Source organism: Dermacentor albipictus, chromosome 4, assembly GCF_038994185.2.
Source record: "Dermacentor albipictus isolate Rhodes 1998 colony chromosome 4, USDA_Dalb.pri_finalv2, whole genome shotgun sequence".
Taxonomy (NCBI): Eukaryota; Metazoa; Arthropoda; class Arachnida; order Ixodida; family Ixodidae; genus Dermacentor; species Dermacentor albipictus.
In genome coordinates this window covers 110,290,917-110,315,778 of record NC_091824.1, presented here as the reverse complement: position 1 = coordinate 110,315,778, position 24,862 = coordinate 110,290,917, and the positions used below count along the sequence as shown (strand labels likewise).

Here is a 24,862-nt window from a genome sequence, read left to right as displayed (position 1 = left end):
GAGTGAAGTAGTCAGCGGAGCTAAATTCGATGCAACAGCTTGACAGCGACCCAGGAGAGACGATGTTTTATTTTGACGGCAGTATTATATGCATCAATAATTTGCTGATAACCATCGGCACAGCACTAGCAGGTAAACACCGACGTTACAACATTTCGAATTTCCACATATTCACATGAACATTTATAGATATTCAACGCTAGAGCAGCGCACAATAACTTCACAAAAAGTAATACGAAGCAACCTGTCCTATGACCGACAATTGAGAAAACAAATATGTGCATATAGGCGCGCACCCAAAGCCACCCAAAAACGTTTCGCTTTAATACAGTTCACAACAACAAAGAAAAAAAAAAACAGGGGGAAACGTCTAGAAATGTTCGCATTTTCACAGAAACAGATCTGCTAGAAGGTAACAATAATGCACTGGAGATCTCGCATCTGTTATAAATATATAAATAATACGAGCTGAAATATTTTTCTCCAAAAGCCAAAGCAACTCGCACGAAAACAAATCACGTTTCAGCACCTTGCGAGCGGCATCGCCAGTATAGACTAAACATCTATGCTTTGTTCTTGTTTAAAATGTTGTTGAGTGGAGCCAGTGCAATCACGTTGACAACTACATGTTAAAAAATTACTTTTCAGTTACTAACCTGTGATTTTACTCAAACAGAACACTATATTTATTGAGCAAAGCAGGAAGGTTGAATGTTACTGCTAATGCTTTATACTGTGTATGAAAATAGGGAACTTGCCAAGTTTCTCGTTTCTAGGTGCGAATACTTCATTCATTTGGATGTATATTTCTATTATTTTCGAAAAAGCTTTAGAATAACTTTACCAACATAGAAAATATTTAACATACCTTATTAATATACATTGCTTCAGTGCAAGCTTGGGCGAGTTTGTATGACATGCTTCGGATTCTAAGAACAACGCAACAAGACGGGACACCAAGAGAAGAGAGAGACTGGCGCTGCGTTGTTTCTAGTAGTGTTCAATCCAAATGATATTCAAACTTACCACATATATCTATACACAGTTCAATTGTGTCCAAAACACATTTATGTTCCGTCTTAGCAGTTCCCTGCAGCGTTGTATTAAGGGTGGGTGGCTGCAATAAATGTGGAATGAGAGCACCTGTTAAAATGCGTCCATGCGGCTTTTGGCTCCTCCTTGTCCCGAAGTGCAAAAACAAACCTATATATTCTAATGATAACTGCTTTCTCACTGGCGTTTTGCAGCGGCACTATCTTTCAGTCAGCACCTTATGTACGCAAAATTCTGCAATAACGTTTTCGTGATGGCACTGGGTTCCGTTGCGACAGAATGCACCAGCGCAGCCTTAATAGACCTTGGCGCTTCGGCAGCGCTGAGGATAACTGCTCAAGTGAAGCAGTCAACTGAAGTCAACCATTAAATGTTTTTGCAGAATGACGCAAGACATTGAAAAAAGTTGAGGCTGCAGAGCAACCTCCACACCGGTGACATCAATCTGAAAACGCCCTTACAGAACTTTCATGTGTGCATTGTTTACGACTCTGCTTACGTGACAAGAACACGGGAAACACCGAAGAAAGAAAGAATGAAAATGATAATAAAAGACATTTAAGGTCTAATACACGATGCAATGACTACACATGTATGGAATAATGCAATGAGAAGCACATGCAAAACGCGTCAAAGAATCGTCTTAGAAAATTGTGAACCGTCCACAAACGGTTCCCGCACCAAATACGTACACATTCCGCGTCGTTTTCTAACGAACAGCCTTCCACATGTGGTGTGCTTGGCAGGTCATGCGTAGTCTCAGTGCCAAATACATGCCCTCAGGCACACACCACAGATTTGCCAAACGTTGTCACATTCAAATCCCAGGTTCATCACACCTCAGCCAATGCCAGTCGGAAGAATTGCACACTTTGTTTTTTTTATTTTTTTTGTTTTGCTTCAAAAAATATTATTGTATAAATGCCCGTCGCTGCGACAAAGTCGCTATGGCATTGAGCTGTTATGCAGAATGTCGTGGGCTTAATACCCGGTCACGGCGGCCACATTTTGAAGGCAGTGGAATGCAAAAATTTTCATATTCTGCCTTTTCTAAGCACGTCAGTGCAGTCACGGTCGCCAAAATGTATCCGCATATCTCCACCACGGCTTCTTTCAAATTCCTTGATATGCTATGAGGAGATAAACCCGATAACCCAATCAACTACTTTCGCAATAGGCCCTTTCTTCTCTTTCAAGCCGTCAAATACGAAGATGTGTACAGCTTAGAGAAGCCAAAAAAAAGGTAGGACATTTAAGTGCGCCGTCATCTTAAACGAGTTATTATAATTAGTTTCAGGGCCAAAGCCCAGCCTCTGTTTACTCCCAGCAGCGGATCCAAGCGAATAATCCTTGCGGGCACTCACGCACTGCCCTCTTAACGGGATAAGAGCTAATCCCTCGGCAAATTAGCGCTGGGATGGGGCAAAAAACTTATTCAGAACCTTTATACATTTTGTTTAACTCTCTCGATGCAGGATCCACGCTGTTTATCCCAACCTCATACTACTTTCGCTTCTTTCATTCATTATGGACGTCTTATATACCCCTGGTACGACTTTCAATATGCGGACCATGAATAAAAAGCATCGCGTACCTTTCCGATCAAAGAAATATATATGGGCTTTACGATGCGGGGTCGAAACGAGACGGAATGGAAACAAGACGGTGGCTCTTTTTCCCGCTGAATGAGCTTAAGTACTTTAATACTAGCAATGAAACCGATAACAACGAGGTACAGTTCAAGCGCGCTCCGAAATGTTTATTTGAAGATCACAAATAAAGTCTTTAAGATAGTTAAGTACATTATATATATATATATATATATATATATATATATATATATCTTGCGATGGCTCCCTCACGGCACATATGTGGTACACAAATGTGAAATGTGCAGGCCTTTGTTGAGTGCGCGTTTCTTGGAATATATAAAGTAGATAAGACACGGTGTTGTGAATTGACGCGGAGTGTTTTCCCGTTTCCGATAGCTCTTTATGAGCTTCTAAACACGTTTGGGAAAATCGTCTTCTCGAAAACTGATTTGTGTTGAAATTTCAGCATGACCAAACAGTAGGCGACATGCATATAGTTTCCACGCAAACGCCTGCAGGCATCACGCGTCACGCATTTTCGAATGATGGATTCGTATAAGCTTTCTCACCCACTTTGGTTTGTAGGGGCGAGGCGAGATCAACAGGGAAGCTCATAAATTTGAATTTTTTGCTTAGTTTATTTGCCACATTGACCCAAGCGAAACTTATCGAACTGTACATCATTTGGCCACAGTTACACACAAGTTCTTTGTTCGTAGATGCTCGGGAAGCTTTGAAGAAAGAAAACTACAGACAACGAAATGTGTCCCACTCCACTCTATTGGGAGGAGTCGTTTCCAGCTATAGTTGCAACCTGTAAGTAGAACGAGATTACGTCTGTAGCATTGCCCTTTTAAATAAAGCAACTCAGTCGTTTCACAAACGGTATCAACTGTGGAACAGCTAGAAGTTGGTTAACTAAAGTGAGAGCACCCTACCCACAAAGCACAACCAAGCGGCCACATAGAATGGAGGAGCTGCTTCACACCTAGGGAAACCAAGCAAGTGGCGCTGGCCTAAGATATGTTACTGACCGGTGTCTGCGCACAAGCGCTCATGCTTTTGGTCTGCTCCGTCCGAGACGCCTCAGGGTAAAACAAGAGAGGGGTGGTGCCAGTAGATACCCGAGAAACGTCGTCCGTTGCCTTATCTTCCCGGACAGCCGCGTAGTCTACCCCTATTCGCGTCGCACTTATGGAGGGCATAAACCACACCGAGGGTCGCTTCTTCTCCTCTCCGTCTGGGGAAAGTACCAAGAGCAACTGAATAACAAGAACTACACGTCATTAAATAACAAATAAGCAAACAAACTAACTAACTAAAGTAAGAACATAAAGCTTTGCCTTTGGTTTTACCGCCGATTTCTTGTGCCGGAGCTATCATTCCTTCGGGGTCCACAATCCAGAACTGGAGGCACCACAAATAGGCTCTGGATTTCTCACCAACGCGTGCGATGCGATTGGTAGAGGACAAAACGGGAAAGCATGCTATCCAGCTTATCAGCCCTTTGTGCCTTGGAAGCAGTAGCAGAGATAGTGTGGTGTCCCGAGGAAGAATGAGTATGCGGAAGGTGATAATTTTGCGTGAACAGAACATTGTGACACTCTTACGCGCGTTGTAGGCTTACGCCTAAACATGATGTGGGGTATCCAAGACGGGTGAAGAGCAAGATGACGTGTGACTGGCTGGCCCAATCTTGATAGGCACTAAGCTAGCTTGTTGCACGTCGTCTTCCTCCCTTTTAATAAAATTTATTATTTAATGCCTCACATTTTATACCTCACATTTAATAATTCAGAGCATGAAGCTATGGACTACAGTCCCTTCTTTTTTCTTTGTGCTCGTCCGCATCATTATAAACTAGACACTATCTTCTTTGTATATCCGAAACCATCTCTCTTGTAGACGATTTGCTTCTTTGTGCACTAATGTTTCACAGAACCGCTCGAAGGTGCGCTACGACCGCCGACGCCGACACCCTGGTGACTTAGTGCGGCTGTGGAAAATAACAAGAAAACGTGGGTTATTTGAAAAACTGCTGGCCAACTATGTTGTACCGTATGTTATTGCTGATCGTATAAGTGAACTGGAATACCGCATATCTCGCCTCACGTCAAATGGCCGACGGTCACCAAAGATTGAACTTGCGCATGTCGCCCGCTTAAAGCCTATTATTTCTCGATAGCGTGTTTGATTTGCCCGGCGGGCTTCGTCTACGAGGTGGTAAACGTGGCACCCTTTCGTGCGTTCTAGGTTTACGCCTCAGCAAGATGTGGAGCATTCAAGATGGGCGAAGAGGATGAAGATGACGTGCGGCTTGCTAGCTGAATTTCCATAAAAGAATGTACATATATATTTGAATTCAGCTTATCAAGGTCATCGCTACTAATTTTACCTGGCTTACCAAGAAACGCCTCCCATAGGCGTAACAATGTGTTCTTTTTTTATTGTCACAACTTGGTGCTGCTTGGTTGTTCTATTTCGCTTTAACCTTTGAGCACGATTATTGAATATGACTTGAGGGAGGACTTCGTGCTAGTGTATTATGTTTGTTTATTCCCCACAATCTTTACAATTCCTTTTCGTTTCCCTTCTTTTTCTTCTTAGTTGATATATTTTTGTTGTATAGCGTGTTTAATCTCATCACTTTCCAAATTATTTGAGATCCCTGGGGTTTTAGGAAAGCTAACCCTTTCATTGCTCAAACTTCCGACCCAACTATCTTAACTATAAAAAAAGAAAAAAGAAAGTAAGAAAGAAAGAAAGAAGGAAAGAAAGATGCTGAATGTCGAAAACCCTAGGTTTCTAGAGGTCTAAGTGCGGGTCTTTGGACCATGGCACAGACAACTGCAGAATGAATCTCAGCGGCTGACGGAATGAATCTCAACGGCTCGACTAGCGAGCCGTTGCGGCTCGCTAGTCGAGCCGCAACGGCTCGACTAGCGAATATTATGGACGTTGGAAAAATTCCCTGAGTCTCGGTCACGCAAATTAGAACGGAGCATTAAAAAACTGTTGAAGCACCTAGTTTGCAATACGTAATTATAAAGCAAAAACAAACAAAAAAATCTCAGTTGCCTTCCCCTCCGTGAAGAAGGATGACCAGCGAAGCTGTGTATGTGGGCCCCTTAACGGCTAATTGCACCTCCACCATGGGTCGGCCAGGCATTTCACCATCTTCGGGATCAGCCCATGTATGGGGAGTGCTTAACGCCTGCGTAACCTCCGCCGCGAGTAGGCCCGGCATTGCACTGTGTTCGGAATTTTTTCCACACGCGGACGCGATAGTGGGGAAAGTAGCCCTTAACAGCCTCGCTCTAAAAAAAACGCATCGGCGTTCTGAAAAGATTCCCCATTTCGTGTTCAAACTTGACAACAACAGGATCCCAGCGTTGCAGTCTACGTGAAACTGCTACTTTAATTACGAGGGTTCTCAAACGCCTTATTGGTAATTTGTCTGCATATCAAGAGGCCACTTTTTAGGGCTTGCTCTCCAGGAGCAGCAGTTTTGAGAACATTGACAGCTGATTTATTTTCATGTTCACAGTTAAAAACTTTATGCTTGCTATTATCCTCTTGCAATCTTACTGAATTTTCTTAGCATAATCAGAGCCATAATGCACTTCTTTCGTTATTTAAATTTAGAAACATGGAAATGTGATTGGCATTCTGAGAGAAGTAGCTATTGTAATTTGATCTATTTTAAATTGCAACAAAGGTTTTGAAATCTGTTCATTTGTTGTCCTATCAGATAAATTTCGTGATAAACATTTATTTCAATCAAGTGGCTAAGAGCCGAACTTCTGCCATTACAGGGTGAAATGACATGCCAGCTAAGATCTACAAGCGGGGTAAGATTCGACAAGAAGGATGATAGTTCAGAAGTTCAGAAGGGTCACCATGAAAGTAGGTGAACACTCCTTCGAGCGAGATCTCCAGATGGAATCTTAACGTCGGTAAAAGAAGTAAAAACGCAGCAAATTGCGATGTAGTGAGAGAGAATGCCGACGTTCACGATTAATCAAAAGGAGTAAAAAGCTGAACCTTTCAAGCAGCACCATCGTCAACGTTGGTGCTGCGTCTGGAAGATACAAAAGCATCAGGAGCACCAAACAAAAGTGGTCGTCCGGGCGCTCACGAAACAAACAGTGCGAGTGCGCTGCAAATGTGTGTATCTAATGATCCAAAAGTGTACAGAACGCTGCAGCAGTAGAATCCTAATTGAGACACATTAGTGTCCAATGCAACTCTTCCATTCATTACGCTTTCCAAGCACCGCCGAACGTCTGTGTCTGGTGGCCTTCTAGAGAACGGAGGCGTCTCGAAAAACTTACCGATAGGAGCTTCCCCTGCACGGTGTCATTAAGGCCTACTAGGTCTTCCACGCGTGTGCCGCTTTTCGCTTCCTGGATACAGAGCATTACAGCCTGCACTTCTATAAAACTCGAGACCAGGAAGAAGCTGGTATCATCAATCTTGGTTCAATTGTTATAGTACAAACGAAGACGAATGCGAAAAGGGGTCGCTGAAAGCGTGTTGCTTCCATGCTCTCCATTTATAGTTCTCGTGTGAACGCTACCAGCCGGAAAGAGACTTCAGGTACCATAGAAGGGCACGCATTTGGGCTGGTTGTTTCATGATTACGAGCAGAAAGCAGTGCTAAATGACAGGACGAAGAGAATGACACAAACCACAGCGCTGACTAACAACCAAGCGTCGTTATTCTTTCAGTCTGTCTCTTTCTCTCCGTACTGTAGTTTAGCGCAGTTTTCTGCTCGTGTTCAAGTACCATGTCTATAAAAGATGAACGAACAGTCACGAAATGATAGGCACAGTTTTCCGCTTATTACTTTCAGAGAACGCGCGGAAAACTACCGGGATACTCGAAGACGCGAAGAAGGTTGTGTTACAAGAATGTTCACGATTTATCGTTTTTTTAATGTACGCAAGGTTCTCAGAGAATAACATTACACGTGAAACATTAAGGCAACAACTAGCTCTGCACAATCATCTACACCGCAGTGCACTGAACACACACACTCACAACCTGGCAATGGAGTTGTAGAGGTCCGCGTAAAAAAGCAGCACCATCTGCAGTATGTGCTCTTCACTCCAGTAGAACCCGACATCATAGTTTTTCAAGAAACTCGGTAACTCTTTCCGATACAAAAATACAGTCATTCTGTGCAGTGCAGCCAAGTGTCGAGCAAAAGCAGAGAGGCACGATCATTCCAAGCATCCCTACTGTTGCAACCAATCTCAACAACTGAATTGCAGTTGACGCATTTCGATACATTAGGGTAGAGCACATAGCCGCGAGAACAGATATTTGTGGTGACAAGCTCGGTATTCTTAACTGCTATTGGACCCCTATAAACAGGCCTGTGCTTGAGTGCAACTTGATATATTGAGAATCAAGCCAAGTAAGCAGCAGTAGACGCGCCTGCTGGGGGACTGTAACCACTCACACGTAGCATGCGGAGACGGTCAAGCAAGTTCCCAAGGCCGAAAGTTAGACAACTTCACAAGCAATCATCACTTCGCTCATACTATACATGCGACAAGAATTGAAACAGCAACTGAGAAGGACACACTACCACACTTTACGTGGATATGGAGCTATCCCCGGGTGGCATAGGAAAACACCATTGATTTTTTGGGAAGCGACCACTATATCTTGGAGATACGCATCGAGATCGATCAGCCAACATTGAGATGATTAACATCGTTGACTGACCCAAAGGTATCAAGAATATCGAGAACTGCAAGGATGTTATAGATGACCCTAAAAATTGGGCTATGCTAATCTATAGCTCAGTTTATAAACATACTAAGAAGATACTACGTACTGAAGTGCATTCTCAAGTTGACAGCCACTTTCTGGCCCTTGTTTGGACGAAGCGATGACGGCTAGTCCAGCGCTGGCAGGAGAACAAACACAATCAAGATTTGCAGTCCAGAATATACCAGATCACCCAGGAGAGCCAGCAATGGGCAGATCATTTAGGATCACAATACTAGACCCAGATATGCGATGAAATGAATGGACAGCCACACATTGCACGTGTATGGCATCTCTTTCGAGCAATTATGAGACAACAAAAATGAAAAGACGCTTTACAACGCTACCAGTTAAAAGTAGGTTGCATGACAGAGGACTTGATCGGCTATATCCGCTATGTACAGTACCCAGCTTTCTGCAGACAGCCTATGGACATCACATTTGAAGCAAATCACCATTTCTTCTGCAGAACTAAAAAGACTCTGCTGCTTCTACGACGGGTTACTACCCAGAACGTGATAAAATTACATACGGTATAATGCGGAATCTACCAAATAACAAACTAGAACAGCTCTTAGGCATAATGAACAAAATGTGGGAGACCGGCAAAATACATCCCGAGTGGAAGGAGGCGTACGTTAGCTTCAAACCGATGCCCAGAAAAGCCTCTTAATAGACCACAATACATGAGTTACATCTGCATGACATCCTATCTGGGCAAATTAATGGAAAATAGGGTCTTCGAAAGATTGAAATCGCATCTTGAAAACAAGGACCCGCTATCACATACTCTTATCGGCTTTCGGAAGCAGTCAGCACTCAAGATGGGGCCCTTGTGATCTATGAACAAGTCTGTGGTGCATCTAGTGCAGTGCAGCTTCGAACGTTCGTGGGGGATAGACATAATGAAAGCTTTCTGCAATGTTCTGCATAACACCCTTATGAAAATGAACCATGAGTTTCTGTAGAGGACGTGATGTGTTCCTAAGGTGACATCAGACATGCATAAGAAATGCATCGTCTAATGTTTTTTGGCATCACAAGTACATCAGAGACTCAAATGACAATGCACCTTAAGATTTCTGATGATAGGAGTATACAGCTTTTTTGTGTTATTGCTAATGTCAAAGTACATCACGTATGAATGTGTACGATGCCAAGTCGTGAAAAATTCTTTGTAATGCGATAGCATTAAATGGCTCATGAGCCGGAAAATCCGGCATTGTCGGCCTGAGCACTCGATGTACAAAGAGGTTACAAACTCTCAACCTTTCATGGGAGTTAAACCCACTACCTTTGGCGGTAATTAAGGCTACGAACCCACGACCTTTGGCGTTGATTAAGATACCGTTAATTAAGACAGTTATTGAAGATATAGTTAATTAATGCACTCGAACGCACGTACCACCCTTAGTGGAAGTCGAAGCATGTTAATTAATATGTTAATTAATGTGCACCTGATTATTATGTCGTTAATTAAGACACTCGTACCCACGACCTTTGGTGTTAATGAAGGCGCTGTTAATTAAGGCGTAGTTAAGATACAGTTATTTGAGGCACTCGAACCCACGACCTTTGTTAATGATGACGATGCTAATTAAGGCGCAGTTAATTACGACCTAGGAATTAAGTCACTCGAACTCATTACCTTGTGTTGGAATCGAACCCACGAACATTGTTGCTAATGAAGGCGATATTAATTGAGGTAATGTTAATTAATATATAGTCAATTAAGACACTCGAACCCACGATCTTCGGTGTTAATGAAGGCGGTGTTAATTGAGCACAGTTAAGATACAGTTATTTGAGGCACTCGAACCCACGACTTTTGTTAATGATGATGGTGCTAATTAATGCACTGTTAATTAAGATCTACCAGTCAAGTCACTCGCACCCAGTACCTTGGGTGGGAATCGAACCCACGACCTTTGTTGTTAATGAAGGCGATGTTAATTAAGGTACTGTTAATTAATATAGTCACTTAAGGCACTCGATCCCACGGCCTTAGTTGGTAAAGTTTATGATAATTAAGGCATATTTAATTAATATATTGTTAATGAAAACACTCGAACCCATGATCTTGTGTAGGAGTTGTGCCCACGAACGTTGTCGTTAATGAAGGCGATGCTAATTAATGTACAGCTAATTAAGATATAGTTGATGAAAGCACTCGAACCCATGACTATTGGTGGGAGTCGAACTCATGACCATTGGTGTTAATGAAGACGATGTTAAGTAAGGTACCGTTAATTAGGATACAGTTAATTTAGACACTCGGACCCTTGGCCTTTGCTGGGAGTGGTTTTGATTCATCGTTGGGAGCAGTCTAAGAGACAAAAAATGAAGAAAACGATATAACACAGCGTGAGCGCCGAGTACTCTGGAAACGCTTCCGATATATCAGGGCTAGGCACAAAACAACGACGTCATTTTCTTTCCTTTTTAAAGAGCACTGTAAGATTGTGTTACTCCGTTATCACATTTGGTAAACAGTGCCAAACTATAGCGTATGCCTTGTTCTGGGCAGTTTGATTACTCGGATGTGTTACTAGTCTTTAAGTGGCAAACCGACAATTCTGCAGATTGACATGATCATGACATGGAAAACTGCGCGTAAAAAATTATGGGGTTTTACGTGCCAAAACCACTTTCTGATTATGAGGCACGCCGTAGTAGAGGACTCCGGAAATTTCGACCACCTGGGGTTCTTAACGTGCACCTAAATCTAAGTACACGGGTGTTTTCGCATTTCGCCCCCATTGAAATGCGGCCGCCGAAGCCGGGATTCGATTCCGCGACCTCGAGCTCAGCAGCCCAACACCACCATATAGCCACTGAGCAACCACGAGGGGGAAAAAAAGAAAAAGAAACTGCGCGTAAGCGGCAGCGTCTATTTGCTGGAACGCACTGTAGTACTTGGTTGCACGCACATCGTACGCCAGCGCACACTTCTGGCATATACCACATAGGACAAATGCACGCTGCCGAGACATGCGGGTTTTTCGAGGAATCTTCGTGGGTAGCACGATCAACACAGAGGGCACGAGCGACAGGAGTGCAACCCGCGCACGTTAAACACGCCAACACGAAAGCAAGATACGGACGACAGGGGTGTAAGCTGCGCCACACGAGCAGATTTGATGATTTCCGACTGACACTGTTGCAACGGGCACTAAAACATCGCACACTGCACATGTGTCGCTCGGAGATCGCGTCAACGATGTCTGAGGCTATATAGTTGATGTGAACGACAGCAGGAAGTTATTTAAATTGAAGTGACGGCGCAGGTAGCACGGGGAGCAGCGAAATGCGTAATTCACGGTTTTTATGAGAGGTAACTGAAGTGAAAATCGTTCGAATAGCGTCACCGCAACGGCTTTCTATAGGGTTAACATTTTCAGATCTCGAAGGCCATGCTTTTGCTGGCTGCAGATAGCCGAAGCGATTCAAATTGAAAATGCGTTATAGAATTTCTTTCTATGCCAAGCTATAGCTTACAATATAGACTTATCTTTGGTTCTCTTTGTCTTGCAACAGCTATGCGCAATTAGGCAGCCGCACAAATCCTCAGATGACGCTAGCCGAGACATTGGCTGGCCCCAACCAACCTGTTCGTGGCGCCACCTACCGTCCCGTTTCCTATCCAATCCAATCCAATCAGTCTGTCGCTCTGTTTTCGAGTCGGTCGGGTGTGCGAGCTGCAACGATGTGCTTGTTAGATCGTGTGTTTTTGTGTTTGCTGTAACCAAATGTGACTTAGTTCGCGTGCGCATAAGCGCCACAGACAGCTTGTGTCTCGCTGCAAACTCGCCGTGTGCGTGGCGCGCCAGCGAAATGTGGACCAACGATGTTCATGCTGTCGAGCGCGTTCCCTTTGTCTCTGGTTGTCGTGGAAAGTTGGGTGGACGTCGCGAAGAAATAATGCGTGTTGTTAGCGTGCCACTGCTCGTCCACTATGCACCGGTATGTCTGCTGGGAGTAGCATCGAAGCACTGGCAACTTGGAGGGCGCTTTTCGACCGCGTCGGGCCGTTCAAAAGGTGAGTAACCGTGCTTGCTAACTACACACGTGTTGTGCGTGCTTCTCGTGTGGGCATAGGGTGCCTTGCGAACGTAGGAAAGAGAACTCCCACGACAACAGTGAAACCTATGCCGATGCTTGCTGGGTGTCAGAGTTTAGTTGCGCGAATTAATTGCCATAATGCAGAATTGAAAATCTTGATAAGCGTTTTCTTCTGATGAGAAAGATTGCGTTCAGAAATAATCGTGTTCATCATGCGCGCTTGTGCGTGAGATCCCGTTTTTCTGCTGAAGTCGCATGATAACGACTCATCTACCTCTTGACCGATTCTTACTGCTATGACGTTTCCTCGCTTATAAATGATTCGACGTTGTAGATAATCTCTGCTTACAAGGTTTTCGATTTACGAGCAGTATTAGAGAAAAAAAATGTAAGCAATCACAGCGTGCTACTAGTACAGGTTTGTTTTGAAGGGGTGTTGCCATAACTTCGACGTAAGTAAACATTACAAGGGATAGTTACTTAAAGTTAGGAAAGAAACTCTAGAATCGTTATGTAAACAAACATTCATGTAATGCGCTGCTGCTCCTGCGTGTGAAATTTTACCTTGTTGAAGGGGTCCCTGTTATCGTGACATTCATCAGTAACTTTGACTTTGTGCTCTGTTGCCACCCTGCACCAGTGCAGGCATTGTTTTCATGACTGTTTTTACATGCTCCTTGCATGTGTTCACTATGTGATAGTCTTACTGTGCCACAGCTATAACTTAACACAGAATTCTCTTTGTAGTGGTGAAGCCGTGACCCACAACAGTGTTCACATAACCCGTGGCCATGGCTGCAGCAACACGGCGTGTAATCTGGATGGATATGTCAGGTATGCTTTAAGTGTACGTGTTCACAAAAGTAGGATCTCGGTATCATTAGTGGATAAGTGTATCGACATATTACTTAATGCATCTTGCTAAATAGGCTAAATATTTCTGCAACATCATTCCACTTGCTGCTTATTTGTGTTTGTAGATATTATGCACACATTATCTTGTTCTGTTAAAACTACACGTCGCATGTCCTGACGTTTAGTATTTTTCTCGCATCAATTGCTTGGCTGCAAGTCCATTTTATTTTTGCCTATTACACAGCATGTTTCTTTTTATCTTGGTTTTATTTGTTTGGAACTGTTTCTTATGCTGTAGCCCATATTTCCCTGTTTTCCTTTCTGCTTAAGATACACACATGTGCTGTTTTTGTCCATGTAAGAATTCGAAGTGTAGTGTGTCATATATGTCACAGGTCTAAGCACGCATTGTGCCTACCATTGTTTAACATTGATATTTACAATCATGTCTGTCTTGTTCTCAGAATAACTGTCACTGGCAAATACACATTTGATGAACTAGAATTTCTTGAAATGAAATAGGAAGGCCAGTATTCATTGTGCTGCAGTTACTTAAGTAGTGAGGTGTTTTCTGGTAAGCTTTCTATTTTTTCTCTCACTTTCTTCGTATTCTTTTCTTTGCAAGCTGCCCTTATTCATGCTGGTAGGCATTGTAGCAGTTGTGAGTGTGTTTACTGCAGCAATGTCACAGCTAGTTTGCACACACTACAGGATGCCAACAGATACCCATCACTGTTTTTGTGCATTTCTGAGAACCAGCTGTGTCCACTCGGCGAAACTTGTAGTGTCCATTTGAATTTACCAATCAGTTCATGTAACATTTCAGGACAAAATTTACACAGTGAGAGAAGGGAGACTATGCAACATGACCTTGGCTAACAACTGACTGTTTAAGTTGTTGGAAGGACTAACAAAAATAGCACTGGATGTGCGCTTGTGTTGTGCACCAGTTAATTTGAGAGGGATGGCAGAAGTTATAATTCAAAGGCATAAAATCATGGTAAATGGTGTCTGCATAAAAAGAAGTAAATAGGCACAGACTAATTTCTATCCCTTGTAATCTACAAAGGATGCCTTTCTTCATGCATTGATAATGGGGGCTGGCTCACACTTATTGTTATTTATGTGGTGCGCCTGACTGATTTCTCTTGCCAATTTTCAGCCATGGGTGAAAACAGATAAACAATCCTAATCTGGCCTGAAGCCCCATTGCAGATATGTGTGGCCAAGTCGGACGAGCATACTGGTTTTTTGAATGAAATATGGTGATCTCACAGGTACATATTTAGGCACCAGCCAGTCTGCGCTATGTACATTTGACCACATGTGAAAGGAATACAGCACAGTGCCTCTGACATGCACTGGACAAATTTGGTGCTACCTTTAACCAAGCAAGCCTCGCTTGCCTCCTTGCATTTCTCGATTCAATTTTCAATTCAATCAGTTCATGTAACTTTTCAGGACAAAATTTGCGCAGCGAGGGAAGGGAGACCATACAACATGACTGTTGTGCATATGCTGCCTAATTTATTTTTGCTGAAAATATACGTGCATTGCAGTCCACAAGTGAATTGACAAAGGCACCCAGGCATTGGAGGCTTGCTTAGTTAAAAATACCCAAAATTTGTCTCGTATCTTTCAGGGTTAATGTAGGCTACTCTTTTGATCACGTGCATATTTGGTCCAATGTACATCGGGCACGCTGACTAGCCGGTGCCTCAGCATGCGCCTAGGAGAGCACCATAATTCCCTCAAAGGACCAGTGTGCTCGTCTTATTTGACCATGCATTGACACGACAAGCTGTGCACTGGATTTAGCTTGTTTATCTGTTTCGTTCGCCTATGGCAACCGAGTGATACAACAAGATCAGTGAAGAATACCACAGCCAAAAATGGGACGTGTGTCAGTCGACGCTCATTATGATTGCATGACAAAGAGGAATACTCTCTAATGACATGGCATAGCAACCACCATGCTTATTTATTAAATTATTTTTATGCAAGCTTGTTTGTCATGCTTCTACGCATTTGTTTTTCAACTTGTGCCCTCCCTCTGAAAGCAGTGCTCGGGTGTAAATGATAAAAAACCCCAGACATGGTGTGGCGTATTTCTTGAATGGGATATATGCCATCATTCAGGAGGCCAACACATGCATGACATAGTAGGCTTGGAATGTATGAGAACTGTGCCCGTAGCTGATGCAAATATTCTATAACGACTGGCACTTGGATGTCTCTGGGATGCATTGGGTTGCCCATACACAAACACTCCTATGCTCATTTCCATGCCAAGTAATTAGTGAGAATTTCTCATTCACGCTAGCAATCCACAGACACTGCTGTCCTTTGTCAAGTGGAAACCGATATAGCTGAAGTAGTTCACGACATGTACACACGCCACAGCTGATCCATGTTGCACATTTGTACAGCCAAGAGCAATTTCTGCTTACTGTAGTTACTGCTGCACCCAAAGGCCACACAGTGGTTCCTCAACTTTGTGTGAACCGACACCACATAAATTTTTCGCAGAACTAGCTATAACGTCTCCAGACCGTTCTGTAGCAAGTCATACAGCGTGTATTTGTGTGGTTGATTGCCAAGTTTTGTTAATTATCTGTCCTTTCTACCATGCAGGGTACACATGCACTTACTTCAAGATGACGACACTCCACCTCAAGAACAGCCTCTCCTCAGTGATAAGTAGCGAGATTAAATGAAAGGGAGATATCACATCCGTAACCAGGCTGATACTGTGTTTTCCTTTCATTTAACCTCCTTCTGCATTTAAGGAAGCATTGATATGCCCAATAAATGTTTTTGTTAAATTTCTTTCGTTGAGTAATGTCTAACATGCAGCATATGTAGGGCCCATGTACATGTCAGAAGTGCTGCATCTTCACTGGACATACATGCATACAGGCTGCATATATATAGCACCAAAGATAGTCACGCACAGGTAACATATTTAAATAAGGTCTGACTGCCATTGGGACACATGAGAAAATGTTACCACACGTGGTGGCCAATTTTGTTATAGGAGTAATACGAGCACCGGCAGTCTAATGTATAAGCTCATTAGAGATTCGCTAGGAAGACGTGAGAAAGTCACAAGAAAACTGCTTTGGAGCGCACATTAGGAAGACATTTCATGCTCACAAGAAAAGCACTCGTCAAGAGTTCTACAGAAAGACGGTGGCCAATATGTTATAGAATGACATTAGGAATACATCAGAAAATTCCAAAGAAACTCATCAGAAAGTCTAATGGCTGTGATGTCAAAACTCGTCAGACTTTCATGTGAAACTCATCTCATATTTTCATAAGGGCACTATCCTGCTAAACCTGGCCGAGACGAACCCCGCATATCGAATGCTGCCATATATCAATAGCTTCCTCACGGACAGGACTATCCGTATCCTGGTACCTAACTGTCAGCCATCCCAATTATTTCCTGCACACAAGGAACTCCCCAGGGTATGATGCTCTCACATATGCTTTTCAATTTGTCTATGAGAAAAATCACCCGATCCCACGCACTGCGGAAATCGATGCAAACGAAGCTTTGTATGCTCTTTGCTTTGATTGACGATAACTAGCGGAGATGTTGGCCGTGAATGTGTAATTTCTTCAGCGTTTAGTCCAATACGAGAGTGGCGAGTTGATTTTACACGTTACCTTGCGTGCACCACTGCTGTTTGTCTGCGTAGTCCACAGAAACACAGGGAAATGTGTTTGCTTGATGCGTTGTTGTGCGTCATTCTTCATAATGTCTGAGAGGGTTGAGCAATAGCACATCGCATCGTGGCCGAAGTGTTAAACTTTACTTGTATTATGTGGTTGTACGTAATTCAATTAATATAATTGTATGTATACATCGTATACATGCATTCGCGGTCAGCACCACGTTTTGCAGCGTAGCGAAGGCGCTTATTTTGGGCCTCGGGGTCCTCGACGCTGAATGCATGCTTTGGAGCCCTTTTGCAGGCGCGTGTTTACGTGCGCCTATTGCATACGTGGCCAGCACGCTGTTCAGACGCCAGCTCCAAGCGCTCTCTTCAGGCTATAAACGATTGTAATGCTTACACTATCAAACCCAGCACGCGACCTCCATAGCCGAGCACCTGCCTTTCTGCCGCATGGAAAATCAAGCACGTAAACTGCGTGGCATACGCAGAAACTATGCAACGTTGCTGCGGTGGCACTGGTCGGGATGCGCGGAGACGAGAGCCATCTGGTAGTGTTTCAAGAAACCCAGTAGAGTGAGCAAACAAAACCAGGAGGCGAGCGCTATCTGGTGGTGCTGCAAGAAACACAGCGGCACGTGCGGCAAGACCATCGCAGCAGCAGCGGTGGGAAAGTTGGGAGAAGAGGCTGAAATAAAGATTGGCTTTAAACTTGGCGCTCTTTCACCATATCTAGTCCTTGCGCCATTAAACACTATACATCATCACGTGCATAAAAAGCCTTCGCTTAAAACTCAGCCAGGTCCCCAGCTTGCGTCACGCAATCTATGCTTCAGAGGATATCATTCTTTGGTGCACCAAGGGCAACGCCGGGGAAAAATAGTCGGTATACGGGAAGGCCGAAATATCATATATGCACATGCGCAGCTGGTGGCCCTACTTTGCTGCCCGGAGAAATCAGAGTGCGTCGTAGTCATCGACTCAAACCGTCGAACCAACGAACTCAGCAGATATTCCATAAAGCTTCGCATGTAGACGTATTTCCGTCCCACGAAGACGTATCATCAAAATCATTGGTTTCTATTGGCAACAAGACAGTGGGAGTACAAAGTGGGTGAAGTGGATCCTAAGGCAAGTACATCAGGTTTTTCACACGATAACAGAACTTCTATCCGCATATCTGGCCTTAAAGGGACACTAAACGAAAATACTAAGTCGACGTGGACTGTTTAAATATCCTTTAGAAGAGTTAACTGCTGGGCTAGTTGGTGATATTGCATACTGAAAAGATTTTGCACCAAAAAACAACGCACACAAGAAAGACGACGACACCACGGGCGCTTGGTGTCGTCGTCTTTCTTGTGTGTGTTGTTTTTTGGCACAATTAATTAATTATGGGGTTTTACGTGCCAAAACCACTTTCTGATTACGAGGCACGCCGTAGTGGAGGACTCCGGAAATTTCGACTACCTGGGGTTCTTTAACGTGCACCTAAATCTAAGTACACGGGTGTTTTCGCATTTCGCCCCCATCGGAATGCGGCCGCCGTGGCCGGGATTCGATCCCGCGACCTCGTGCTCAGCAGCCTAACACCATAGCCACTGAGCAACCACGGCGGGTGTTTTTTGGCACAAAATCTTTTCAGTATGTTTAAATATCATTCCAGAAACTTCGCAATGCTTGTTTCGTCCCAAGAAGAGACTTAGTTTACGAGAAAACTGCTTCTGAAGGGTCCGAATAACTTTTTCGAAATTTGACTCTCCCGCCACCCAACCGGGGCAGTGGTGACGTTGCATACGCCATCACCGCCACCGCTACCCCCTTTGCTGCCATCGGTGAGTAAAACGGCGCCCGACAGACGGCAGTACCGAGCCAAGACAGAAAGGTGGATTCGCCGCTGCAGCTGCTTTTTGGTCAAGTGGCGTCGTTCGGGCATCCTGCGACATCACGTGGAAGTTGAATTCACTGCTACTTGCAGTTAATGTGAGTTTCGCGAGCCAGTAAAGTCAGTGCAGCACTACGCTATTACAAAACAACTGAAACGCGAAAGCGTGGACGGCGCGGAGTCGAGCGACAACGAAACGTTAGGTTGCCCGCGTTGTTGTCAAGGGTAATTTCAATCAGTTCTTATTTTCTAAGCATGAAATAGAACTGTGCAAGTAGCATTTTATTTCGTCTTATAATGCAAGGATGTTTTTTGCAGCGAGTGGTTGAGTACTAGTGACAGAATTTAGCTGAGGACTGCTTTCGTCATCGGGCCAGTACTTGAATGTCCCGGGGTAGTCTTTTATTATGTCCTGCATTTATCTCAATTTCTCGATTATTAAGGCTCTGTTCGGGATAATATCGACGCCTTAGAGATTCTCGACCACTACTCTATCACTTCATCTTGACTTAATATTTGCCTTTGATTTCCTTTTAAGGAGTGCGAACTATAGGTATAATGATGGAGACGTCTATTTAGTTCAGAATTATGCACGCGTACCACCAAGTGGCAACAAATAATCTAAAAGCTGTGGTCCGCCGGTGTCACAGAGTAGAGCTTGCAGTAACCCCGTGACAGGCGACACGCTAGATGAAGAAAAATGCGCACAAAGAAGCTCCACACCATCGAAAAACGAAGCCTTCACAAAGTCGCGCTATCCTGACGAGCCTAGCGCATTAGACTCGATATAAGCCTAATATCCCGCCAGCTCCACCACCATGGGACACTGTCTCGAATCTATCCCCAAAAATATGAATGCGTACATTATCTAAGGAAGACGAGGAGAAGCTCTCACTGATCATTTACCTACACCAAACAACGATACCTACTACGTTGACGCTGCTTATAGCTTTGAGGATACTACTACATCAGTCGTGGGACCAAGAAGCCAGAAAACTCGCAGTAACGAAACAGTACCATCTGCTAGAGACCCAGGCATTCAGGCTACTACCGAAGTCATTTGCATGACACTGAGATCAAAATTAGTTCGTATAGTCGCGGAGCATCACTTGCCTTTACACAGAATGTACTCCCTAGTGATATTGTCAAGTTGTAGTGTCGGTGAAGAACACAGTACCGAAAGCTCTGAACTCCGAAAGTTACTCGTTGTTGGGCGAACCTGCGCCCAGAAAAAAAAAGCAACAGTTAAGGACAAGGATATCGGCTTGCACAGTCGGCGATCGTCGAAAACGCAATCTGCGGGTCAAGCGCGCCGGCTATTATACATGACTCGTCGAAAGTTCCAAGGTAATCACTGGTGCCTGCGTGACTTCCACCAAGTACTACACAATTCGCGTCGTGTATACAATCAGACTACAGAAGCTTCGGTGATAACGCATAAAGCCATCGAAAACATTCCAGTGGCTTCCAATCATGCAGGCGCGTCTTGGCCTGAGGGTAATTTACTAGCGGAGGAAATTGTGTCCCCGAGAAAAGGGTAAGTACACGTGTCTTAGAAAGCATCGCCCCGAATCTACAAACACGAGAGCAAGAAAATAAAACACACCTAGTAAATAAATATAAACAAGCAAAGAAGCAAACTCCAAAAGTTCGTTAGCGCTGGTAGAATGGCTTAAGGTGCACAACGTGGACTATTTCAGGTTCTAAGCGGCGCCGCTGTGATCGCATAATGCCGTTGAGCACGGCGTCATACGAGTAGTTTAGTGCGCCAAGACGTCGGATGATATTGTAGGGTCCGAAATAGCAGCGTAAATGCTTCCCACTAAGTCCTCGTTGGCGTGTCGGGGTCCAAACACAAATGCGGTCGCCGGGCTGGTATTCCATGTAGTGTCGTCGAAGATTGTCATGTCGGCTGTCCGTCTTTTGATGGTTCTCGATGCACAGGCGGGCGAGTTGTAGTGCTTCTTTGGCGTACTGCAGATAGGCGGTGACGTCGATATTCTCTTCGTCAGTGCATGCTTACGTTGCTGAATTATTTGAACATCGGGATTCTGTAGTAGATGTCCTGGGTTCGAATCCTGCGTCGGAAAACTTTAATGGAGTCTATTTACTTATTGATAGAAAAACATTTTGTTTAAAATGATGAGTTTATGAAGCCATTACAAGCCAGAAAACCAAAGTTTAGGCAAATACACGTAGAAAGTGTAATTCCCATGTAGGCTGAAGCACCCCGCTTGCAGCTCCGTAGGCATTAGCGCCATAGTTCCCTCTGGTCATTGGCAAAATATCGAGTTGGAGGTTCGTGCGCCCACAAGTAGGTGACGGTAAGCTGTGGTCACAGCTTTGTTCACAGAAATTCACCTAATTCAAGCCTAGATGTTGCTACGGGATTTTAGGGACTCTAAAGAAAAGGGCCAATGGAACGGAGCAGAAAATAACGCCGGGCCCCTAGCCAAAGAATGCTATGCATAAAAAAATGTGAGATCCGAAATGGGATCCGATTCGATGACAATTCAAAATGCAGTTATCTACATACTGTCCAAAGCCGTATCACGATGTCTCCTAATGCGTAGCTATAGGAGAAATTTTTTTGGTGGAGACGACTCGTGTATAGCATGCGGAAATAGCGAAAAAACCATTCACCATAATCTGTTCAAATGTCAGAGGATGTATCCAGTGATAAATGTGGAATATGACGCGTTAAGATTTCTGCCCAGTAGTGGCAGCGTAACTCAAGCTTTCTATAGTGTAAATATTCTAACATAGAGTATAAAGATATCTAGAGGTTTAAGTGCACCAAAATATTTTTAAAACAAGGTTGGTGGTACGTACTACCAATGAGATGCTAATCGTAATCATCATCGGTTACAGCAATACAAGCCCTTTTGCCCTGGTTTTTTAAAAAAAAAAGATTGCCGTCTTTCTGCGTTGTAATGACACAATCGAACTTAATTTGATGGAAAGAAAATAATTTTGAGGTCTGAATAGAAAGCTTCCATCTCATTAGCCCAACAAAACAAATCCTGAATGGAAGCGCAAACCATTCCCTTGCTGTGCCCAAGAGTTGAGGCCCCCACGGATAATAAATTTGGAACACGCAGCTCTAATGTAAGAATGTGTAACGCGGTTTTTAAGTTTCTTTTCCGCAAATAAGAAAATATATAAGCATTAACAAACATATAATCGGTTGTCTCATCTTCCCGACGAAACGAATAATTTGGTCAGAGTGTCAGACCTGTTAATCTAGCACCCTCATCAGCTGTGTATAGATAAGAAAAAACTAAGCCAAGCTACAACAAAATTACAAAGGCCCTCTGGGTGGCCCGCCGAACCTTCCCTCCACCCAGCCACAAGCTGGACAGGGCGCAGACGGTGGCCCTCAGACAACTGCAGACGCTCACGTACCCTAACCCAGCACAATACCGCAGGTTCTACCCTGGCACATACTTGACAAATATCTGCAAGGTCTGCCACACCGATATAGCTAAGTTAAATCACATGCTCTGGGACTGTAACAAAAACCCGCACGGTGCTAACGCCGGAACCCTTCCGCCGTGGTAGGCCGCTGCCTTGCGCAGCCCCAGCCTCCGCGACCACCTGTGCGACGTCCTGCAGGCCCGCAAAGCGGCGGCGAGGCAACACCTCGACGGCCCCACGTGGGAGACCTAAGGTCCCGTCGGCGAAAGCTCTGCAGGACTATAAATAAAGTTGTGACCAACCAAAGTGTCGACGCTAAGCAATACAAGTCGACGTACATGGTGGTTCATGTGATTTGATGGATAAGTGTTGATTGCGTCTCTTTCTGTTTATTTTTCTGTCTTCATTATTTACTCATTTCATGTCGGATTGGTATCACATTTCACGTGCAATTATGCTTACCTCGTCTTATTTAGCGTCGACACTCAATTGGTAAAAGCGCACTTTTTGAAAAGTGGTCACAAGATGCGCCCAACACGTATGAAGTCAGCAAAGAAGGCTTTGTCTTCAAAAGCACGCCAACTCAACGCGTAAGATGAAAGTGTGGGGCCTGCGCGAAGAACCTGGATATAGCCTGCGTGGGTGTAAGTTAGCGCCTACTTTGGTTGACACGCCTGGGGTTTTTTTGTGTTTTTTTAAATCAAGATGCCAGGTAGGTTCATTCCGGAGATGGTGCATTCCATGGTTCAAATGCGGTTAATTTTTTACTACATTGGCCCTAATTACATCCGTGCCAATTCTACTACATACTCTGCAAATAATTGTCACTTTTTGTCTCGGTGAGATCTACGTTTTTATACATTTTTTTCATTTTGTACACACTCAAAAATAATCAAATTGCCTCATTTGTAAAGAGGTAGGAAAAGGGATAACCCGACCACAGATACGCTGAACCCGCATGAAGTCAGCAAAGAAGACCTCGTCTTGAAAAATTTAGAAATTATATTCGACATCGTAGCTTAGTAACTGCGACTTTAAATGGTTGTAATTGACAGAGTTTACTGATGCAAGTGTGTGACAACTGCGGAAAATTTGGAGAGTTTGTTTAAGACACCGCCTTTAAATAATCTGCCATGTTGTTCTGAAATAAGCCCGCATGTCAAGGCACCCAGACCTGCAAAGGATAGTATCGAAGGATGCAAACGATACAAAATGCAAAGGATAGTACCTTCGCATTTTTCGGAAAAATTGTCATCGAACTGTGTTTTAGTGGAATAGCAGCATATAGTTCCTTCGTCCTCCTCTTTCAGGAGTTTTCTCAAAGCTCCACGTGTCTTATATTTGTTTGCTACTCTTTCTCCCCCCCCCCCCCATCTTCATTTTCGATTTCCCGCAGCTCGGCTTGTCCCAGGTGGCCTGTAAAGCGTGTAAATAGCAAAACATCGCATAGCCTGCAAGCCACTGCTGCATCGTCACATACCATGATGCGATCTGAACTTTTTTTACATCTAAAGAAGTTACAAACAATTATACACGTTGGAAACAAAATAGAAATGCACACCTCCTGTCTCTTTGCTTAGCATTAAGTTGAAATGAGTCGAGGAAGCTTCGCTTGAGGTAAAATTACAATGGGTTCGTTTGATCTGCAGTAATATTTTCCTGTTCTGCATTGACCGCGGTGTCCACGAGCCTATGCTTCTCAGCGACGTCCCCGCGGCATTCCTTTTTCGCTAAAAAGAACATAATCTTCATACTTACATCCGCTTAGAACTTCTGAATGCCTGAAAATTTCTTATAAAGATTTGCGTACACTTTATATTGCACCTCGTGCCACCCTTTCGCACACTTTATGAAGACATTCCTGTGCTTTCACCAATCTACGCTGCGAAGTCAGGCGTATTGCCTTTTGACGGAACGATATATATATGACCATTCGTCTTCACTTTGTAGAACATCATTATATACGCCACACAGGCTCTCGCAATGCGACGCCCCAGAATTTCTTAAGGACGTTCACCTCGACATTCGAAATGCATGGGCGACCCGCGGGCTGGATGTGCAATAAACTCTAGGAGATATATTTCCGAAGCTTCCACGAAATATGCGTGGAGAACTGCGATCACAACAAAAGGAAGTAAGTGAAGAGGGTGGTGAGGAAAGGAAGAGTCACAAGGATGTAGAAAATAAAGCTTGAACAAAAAGAAATGCAGAGTGGTTCACACCTCGTCCCTTTCCGAAAGCAGACTCGATGTGTTTGTTTGTTACTCGTTTCGAAGCTTTCAAGAAAAGGGAAAAAACTAAGCAGCATTCCAAGTGCCTTTTGAAAAATAAAGCAGTGACAAAAAGTATCCTTAAAATTTTTATTTTGGTCTTCAAAACAAAATTATTGTACGCAACGGAATGGGGCGAGGCACAAAGCTAAAACAAAATTGGCTGGAAAAGAAGAAATTACAAGGTTCAAGAGAAGAAGCATAGTTAATGCTAGACTGAAAGACTAGATCGTTTGGTTTTTGTGGGATCACACATAAAGAAT

General features: G+C 43.8%; 2 long non-coding RNA genes across 2 annotated transcripts in view; one reads left to right on the top strand and one right to left on the bottom strand.

The window, feature by feature from the left end:
• LOC135914020 (uncharacterized) overlaps positions 1–24,862 on the bottom strand; it is a 324,394-nt gene that overhangs the window by 250,704 nt on the left and 48,828 nt on the right. The gene's annotated exons all lie outside the window — the stretch shown is intronic.
• LOC135914038 (uncharacterized) lies at positions 12,097–16,173 on the top strand. The gene is made up of 3 exons (XR_010568198.2): positions 12,097–12,466; positions 13,237–13,323; positions 15,979–16,173. It is a non-coding gene; the product is annotated as an uncharacterized lncRNA (long non-coding RNA).